We start from the raw sequence: 7,483 nt of genomic DNA on the forward strand, positions 1-7,483 counted from the left end.
ATTTTTTAAGAAACTAGTGATTAGGAAGATAGAAGAAAAATATTAAATATTAGTTCATTCAATAAATTTCATATTTTTTAATGTTTATTTATATCTATGTATTTTAAAATTGAAACAAGGTTAAAAAGAAAATAAAAGTTTATATATAATTCAGGTTTTTAAAATGAATTCTTGTCCCAGATAATAGTCACCCTCGAGCACATTCTCTATCACAAATTTCAAAAAGTTTGCTAAAAGACACAGCTCTAAAACTCACAACTCCGTTTACTACGTCCAGAATTCCCCCGTGGACCAAAAAGCTACCTACTGTCCTTACCAGCTTGAACCAATACAAAAAAGAAGAAACGGCCAGAACTCTCTTGGTCCAAGCATTTAAGGAACTTATACAGACACAGCGTTATGACAAAATTCTCTACACAGATGCCTCCAAAGAAAAACAGGCAGTCGGTTGTGCTGTCAGTACCTCAAATACAACAGTAGCATCATATCGGCTTTCTCCCAGATGCAGTATACACACAGCCGAACTGTATGGAATACTCAAGGCATTAGACTCGCCCATTGCTAATGAGAAATCATTAGCAATATGCACCGATTCTCTCTCCGCCATTGACTCAATCAGAAATATATACTCCATACATCCCATTGTACAGTGCATCCACAGTATCTGCCAAGAGCGGTCAAAGAATGGTGTTTCAGTAACTATCATCTGGATACCATCCCATGTTGGTATCAATGGAAATGAGAACGTTGATCATGCAGCAAAACTGGCCTGCTCCTTAGAAAATATGGAAAACATACAACTTCACCAAGACCTAAATTCCAGTATCAAGAACAACGTACTAAGCACTTGACAAACACACTGGAATGTGCAAAATACTAAACTACGCACAATTCAACCAACTGTTACCTCCATCACCATGCCACAAATGGGCAGAAAAGACAATATTATTATCAGAAGGCTCAGAATAGGTCACACTCGTCTTACTCATGGATATCTGATGTCGTCTAAAAACCATCCTCGCTGTGAACATTGTAATGAGTCCTTAACAGTCCAGCACATATATACTAGCACATATATACTAGAATGCGTCCACTACAAACCTCAAAGAGACTACTACAACTTTCAAAATAATTTAAGTGATCTACTTGGTTCTACAAATATGTACAGTGCCATAATTCGTTTCCTAAAAGACTGTCACCTTTACTACTTAGTGTAACTATATTAAGATGTTGTTAATGTATCCTAGCTTGTATATAAACAGATTGTATATGTATGTAAACATAAGCATATTTTAATAAACTTGTACCAGTGTCAATGGCCCATAGTTGCCGAGACACTTTAATTTAAAATAAAAAAAAAATGAATTCTGAAAATTTTAAGTGCACTGAATAACTGAAGTTACTTACAAACCAGAAAATAAAGAAAGCAAGATATGAAAGAAGAATGGCTTAAAACACAGTGGCTAATGCTTAAAGTAGAAGAGCCCTTCAAAATTTATTTTACACATTCTAATAATGAAAGTGTATTATTTATTTGTGTTGACGTCTCAAAAAAAGAACAGACGCCTTTGATAAAAAGAGAAGGCTTCTACTTGGACATTCTCTATCCTGTTAAAAGACCCATAAAGCAACTAAAATATAAAGACCTTCACAGTCTTCTTCCTTATATTCCGCCGGTCTATCATGAATTCTACACAAACCTGAAGAAAAACGTGAATTCAATAGATAATGATATTCGATCGGAAACAGATGAATAAGTGACCCAAGTGAAAGTTTTATGTTTTTTCGTACAAGCTTAATATTTGACATACTAGCCAACTGACTTTTTTGTATAAGAAAATATTTTTTTTTGTTAATCTTTTGCTCATTCGACTCATATAATGTATAAGGTTCCAGGAATGTTTGTTTCATTGGTAGCTCAATTCTTTGCCGATATATCAAAACATCAATTTTACATTTGGGCCATTGTGCATCTAAGTGACTCAATTAATCAACTTATAAAGGATCTACTAATTGACCTAGCTTTAAAGAGCAAAGAAAAGGAAACTTGAGAAGTTTTCAAGGAAGACATTAGTGGATTTTTAGGTAATAAAACCGGTTATAACTATCATAATTTGGTGCAAATATTACTGATCACATTTTAAAAGCTTTGTAACTTTTCTCTTAAAATTCACTTTGTTTCTACCCATTTTTAAGTTCCTCTCTTATTTTAAAGCTTTAAGTTACAAGTATGAAGATAAATTCTATTCTAAAGACTTTTAGTAATCTAAAAAAGGTAACAAGGTCATTAAAACGGAGATGCCTGCAGATTACTTCTGGTTTGTACGGAACTCACTCACAAGATATAAGCTATGCCTTTAAAGACGGCAACAAAACGAAGCTGATACATTGGATCAAAGTAAGCTCTTAGTTAAAACTCTTGGAACACGGATCACATTAAAGACAACTCAAATCAACTCAGGACATAAAAATATTTGTGTTTTATCTCTCAATCTGTAAAATTAACATACGAACCTATTGTATAACATAAAAACTAGAGTAAATAAAATCATTTCTATATTATATTCGTTTTTTTAACCAAAATTAGTACGATATAGCTCGTGGTGATGGAAACATTTAAACATTAAAACGTTTTAACTATAATTTTAGTAAAAATAGAGGACCACTTAAATATTAAACTCTATGAAAATATTTGTTAATTGTGTTACTTTTACCTACAACGTTTACAGTTTATGAAAATGGTTTCATATTTCAGTTAAAATTTTGGTGGAGGAACAATTTTAGTTTCGAATTTTAGTTACACCATCAAGAACCGGCAAAATAGTGTAACTGGTAAACAGAAGACAAAACATCAACCGTAGAACTAGAAAAGTCAAACAACAAAATGAAATCGCGTAAATTTTATAGAGAAGTTAGTCAAGATAAAAACGAAATGAAACCTAGATTATCAATCGCCTAGGTGGAAGATCATTGGCGATAAGAATCAGCTATTAAAAAGATATGCAAATAGACTTAAAAAAGCGACTTAACATAAGATATGATATGGATGCTTAAGAAATACAGATGGAGGCACAGAAAACGAAAGAGAACGAGGATATCCCAACGGAGGAAGAATTAATCAAGACAATTAAAAATGTGAAAGAAAAAATTTATCTAGTATGTCCAATTCGATTTAATTAATTTTATTGGCATAGGTGAACTAAATAAAGAGGGGGAAGGCACACTGTAATATTCTAGGAGGCAGGAAATCGACACACATCTTCGATGTACGTCACTGCGTTTTCATAAATTTACCAACAAATGTAGTTGGTATATTTATAACACCGCAGTTTAAAAAATAACTTCAAAATTTTTTACAGTTGTAAGTGACACGTAGACTCTAATGAATACGGTCTCAGAATCATAAACTTTACGATGTCTAGGAACGTTGTAATAGCTGGGACACGATTTCCCCATAAACATATACATAAGGGAATTTGGAAATCTCCTGATAATAAAACGATTAACCAATTAGATCATATAATCATCGATGCAAGACACTGCTCTAACTTATTAGATGTTAGGTCTTTTAGAAGAGCAAACATAGATAGTGATCACTATTTAGTTAAAACACGATTTAAAGAGAGAATATCCAATTTAAAAAAAGAGATCGGAAAAAGGAGAGAAAAAAATTGACATTATTAAACTAAAACATCCCGACATTGCAAATGTATACAGACAGCAAATAGAAGATTAAATAAGGACAGAAACTGAAAAGAAGAAGAAGACATTAACCAACTATGGTTAATGAATATACGAGACATTGTGTTACAGAACTCGGTTGAAATATTGGGCAAAAGCAAGTCAGAAAAAAGAAATCATTGGTTTGATCATGAGTCCGAAATGTCCACAAATAGAAAGAAAGCAGCATATTAAAACAAAATAATCGACGCAGGTTGTAAACATAGAAAAATAAATATAGACGTCTTAAAAGGGAGGAAAAAAGTATCCAACGTAAGAAGGGAGAATACGAAAAGAACACTCAATGAAATACAAAGTTTATTCGATACAAATGAAACGAGGAAATACTACAAATCCTTAAATAATAGCCGTCGAGAATTTAAATCACGATTAAAAACTTGTAAAGATACTAACAGTGAAATTCTACATGATAAAAACTCAGTTTTTAATAGATGTGCACAACATTTCAGCGAACATCTAAATATAAACGATATTGAAGAAGGTTACAACATAGACCATTAACAAAATCTACAACGTCAACTACACAGTAAAAACCTAAAAAGAGAAGAAGTATCAAATGCCATTCTAAAACTCAAAGACAATAAAGCCCCAGAAATAGATTAAATCTGTTCTAAAATGTATTAAAAAGGTGGTGATCAACTTTTTGCAGCAGTCCATAAACTAATAGTACTTATGTGGCAGGATGAATTGGTACCAGAAGAGTGGCTAAAGGCAATAATATATCCATTGCATAAAAAGGGTGATCAATTGGAGTGTAAGAATTAATAAAGCACTACTATGTAGCATCTGCGTATAAAATCTTCGGCAATGTATTGTTTAAAAGACTAAACATTTTACAAAGGATATTGTTAGTCAATATCAATGCGGATTTACTGCTGGAAAGTTAACTAAACATTAAATTCAAGCACATAGGCAGATTCTAGAAAAGTCACTAAAATATGATATAGATACACACCATGTCTTCGTCAACTTCAAAGCAGCCTATGACAGCGTGAAAAGAACTAATTATATAATGCAATGGTAGACTTTGGGATCCCACCTATGTTGGTTACGTTTACCCAACTAATAATGCAAAACATAAGTTCATGCGTTAGAATTAAAGGAAAAAACGCTACGTTCTTTGACATTAATAATGGTCTAAGACAGGCAGACGCGCTGGCGTATCTCCTCTTTAATATTGCCCTAGAAAAGACAATCAGACAATTAAATAATTTGAAGCCGTAAATGAAAATGGGTTATGGCATTAACGATACAACTTTGAAGTATATCAGTTATACACCGATCCAGATATTAAGAAATTTGTTAAAGTACAGAGGTTCAGATGGGCTGGGTACACTGCTAGGATGTCAGATCACAAATACACGAAAAGATTAACATTTTCAAAACCAAAGGGAACAAGAAGTAGAGGACGAGCAGAGGGACACGGATTGATAATGTGGAAGAAGACCTACTGATTCTAAGGGTTAGGAGATGGATGGAAGTTGCCAGGAATCGACAGGAGTAGCAACTTCTTTGTGAGAAGGCCAAGATCCACAATATATAATATTGTCGAGCCACTTATGGTGACGAAGTAACAAAATACTATTAATTCAAATACTTAAATAGCAATAAATTTAATGTAAATATAATATTGTTCAGGTATACACCCCCTCCTCAGGAACGTGCAATGCTGAACGTGAGCCTTCAAGACCACACAACAAACCAACAAATCAGGCAAAGATCTGGAGTTCAAGACGTCATTGAAAGAACCACGACGCTTAAGTGGAACTGGCTAGGGCAGCTAGAACACAAGATGGATGGTGGACAAGACGTATTATGGAATGAAGGCCCAAAAACTATAAAAGACGCCGATGACGACCACCGGTTAGATGGAGCGATGATATAAAACGTGTATCGGGAAACTGGCTACAAGCGGCCCAGTATAGAGAACACTGGAAAGAACTGAGGAAGGCCTATGTCCAGCAGAAGACGCGATTGGCTAATTGATGATAATGATACGCCCATCCTGCAGAAAAAAATACGACAACAAAGTAGATCAATTTTAAAGTCAGTTAAAACAAATACTTAAACGCATAAAAGACAATGAAGGTATGCACGTCCTTGGTGATTTTAACGCGAAAATTAGATAAGGTTAATATTTTGTCAAGAATAAGATATAATAATACCAAATACACTAAAGAAGGATTTATACATAAAAGGGACCAGGCGATAACAAAATCAGATAGATAATATTCTAATAGAAATGTCGAGATCATCGTAGAGATGTCTCTGCTATTTTGATTGATTATCAAAAGACTGATCATTAATAAATTATTTTGACATTAAACAGCAACCATTTGTATTAATGGAAAGTCAACAGCAGAATGTAAGATTCTAAAAGAAGTCAGGCAGGGTTGTGTGATGTTTTTAATATTGTTTAATTTATAATAAGATAGAAACTTTAAAGGTGCTTTGCACAACTTGAAATATAGTGTAAAAATGATTGGAACACTGATAAATAATATGAGATATACAGATGACACAAGTATATTGAGTGATGACTTATAAGTGGATTGCGCATGAAAATCACGCAGGTGTAATCGTAACTGCGATCAGGTGAATTATTGTTTAAACTCTCAGAAATTAGGGATAAAATTAATCTTTTATAATCCCTGACGAAATTGATCTTAGCCATATGGGATATTTAAAGGGACAAATAAAAATAATTTTTACCTTATATTATTACACCACGTACTTGCACAATATCAAATTCACCTTATTTTAAATTGTGTTTCACTACCATTTCATAAAAGGAAATATCAAGTATATAAAAATAAAATAACCATTAATAACACATGACACAATATTTACTAAAATTTTGATTCGGTGACACGTACTAGATAGGTTTGACTTAACTATCTGGTTGGTTAGTTTTTGACATGTTTGATAAATTGGGTGGTAATATTGTAGACTTAGCATTAATCTAAAAGGGAATAGGAGCTAGATATGACAAAATTACTACAAAAATTTTTTCTTCTTTTTTATTTATCGCCTGGATACTTTGTAGTCACCCTTGCTTTTTCTTCTATATTTATATATAATTTAACAGGTACTTTTGGTACAGCTATTTTAAATAAAATTTTGGTCATTAGTAATTGTTTTTCATATTTGGAAGCTCTTCTAAAACCCAAAAAAGATTATAAACTAGTAAAATAAATTGTTAAAACTAAAGTAGCTAAAATTTGATATCTCTGCTATTCCACCTAAATGAGATTGTATCCAGGATAAGTTACGTTCAAACTTTATACTTTATATAAAGCAATATAATAACCACTAATATGTTTGATGACTTTTTTGATAAATTTGTTATCGATGTGAAAGAAAAATTTTCGAAAAAATAGGATCATAACTTCCTAAAAATAATATCAACCCTCCGATGTTAGAGTAAAATCGTAAGACTACATAAATTTATTTAGTCAAATGTAATATGACTGTGTAATGGGAGACAATTTTAATGCCCATCATGGCATATGCGGATTGCCGGTATGCTCACATGATGGCAGAATTTTAGTGGAACCTTTAGATAATTTTTTAAACTTAATTGTTATAAACGATGAATCTGCCATAAGGATATCCTCTCCTGGCCAGGCTAAATCTGCGGTAGATTTTAGAATTGTTTCAGCTAAAGTATATTTTACACTTGGTTGGTCTGTCAGTAAGGGTATAATATGGATCAGATAATTATCTAATCAATATTACGCTT

At 32.6% G+C, this 7,483-nt stretch overlaps 1 protein-coding gene across 1 annotated transcript in view; it reads right to left on the reverse strand.

The window, feature by feature from the left end:
• The window catches only part of LOC140440230 (uncharacterized), a 139,113-nt gene extending 132,489 nt beyond the window's left edge, over positions 1 to 6,624 (reverse strand). The window contains exon 1 of the mRNA XM_072530587.1: positions 6,454 to 6,624. The gene's annotated coding sequence lies outside the window, so the exon portion shown is untranslated. The remainder of the gene's footprint in view (positions 1 to 6,453) is intronic.
• Positions 6,625 to 7,483: the final 859 nt, after the last annotated feature.

The sequence above is a fragment of the Diabrotica undecimpunctata genome, chromosome 4, assembly GCF_040954645.1.
Source record: "Diabrotica undecimpunctata isolate CICGRU chromosome 4, icDiaUnde3, whole genome shotgun sequence".
NCBI classification, from domain to species: Eukaryota; Metazoa; Arthropoda; class Insecta; order Coleoptera; family Chrysomelidae; genus Diabrotica; species Diabrotica undecimpunctata.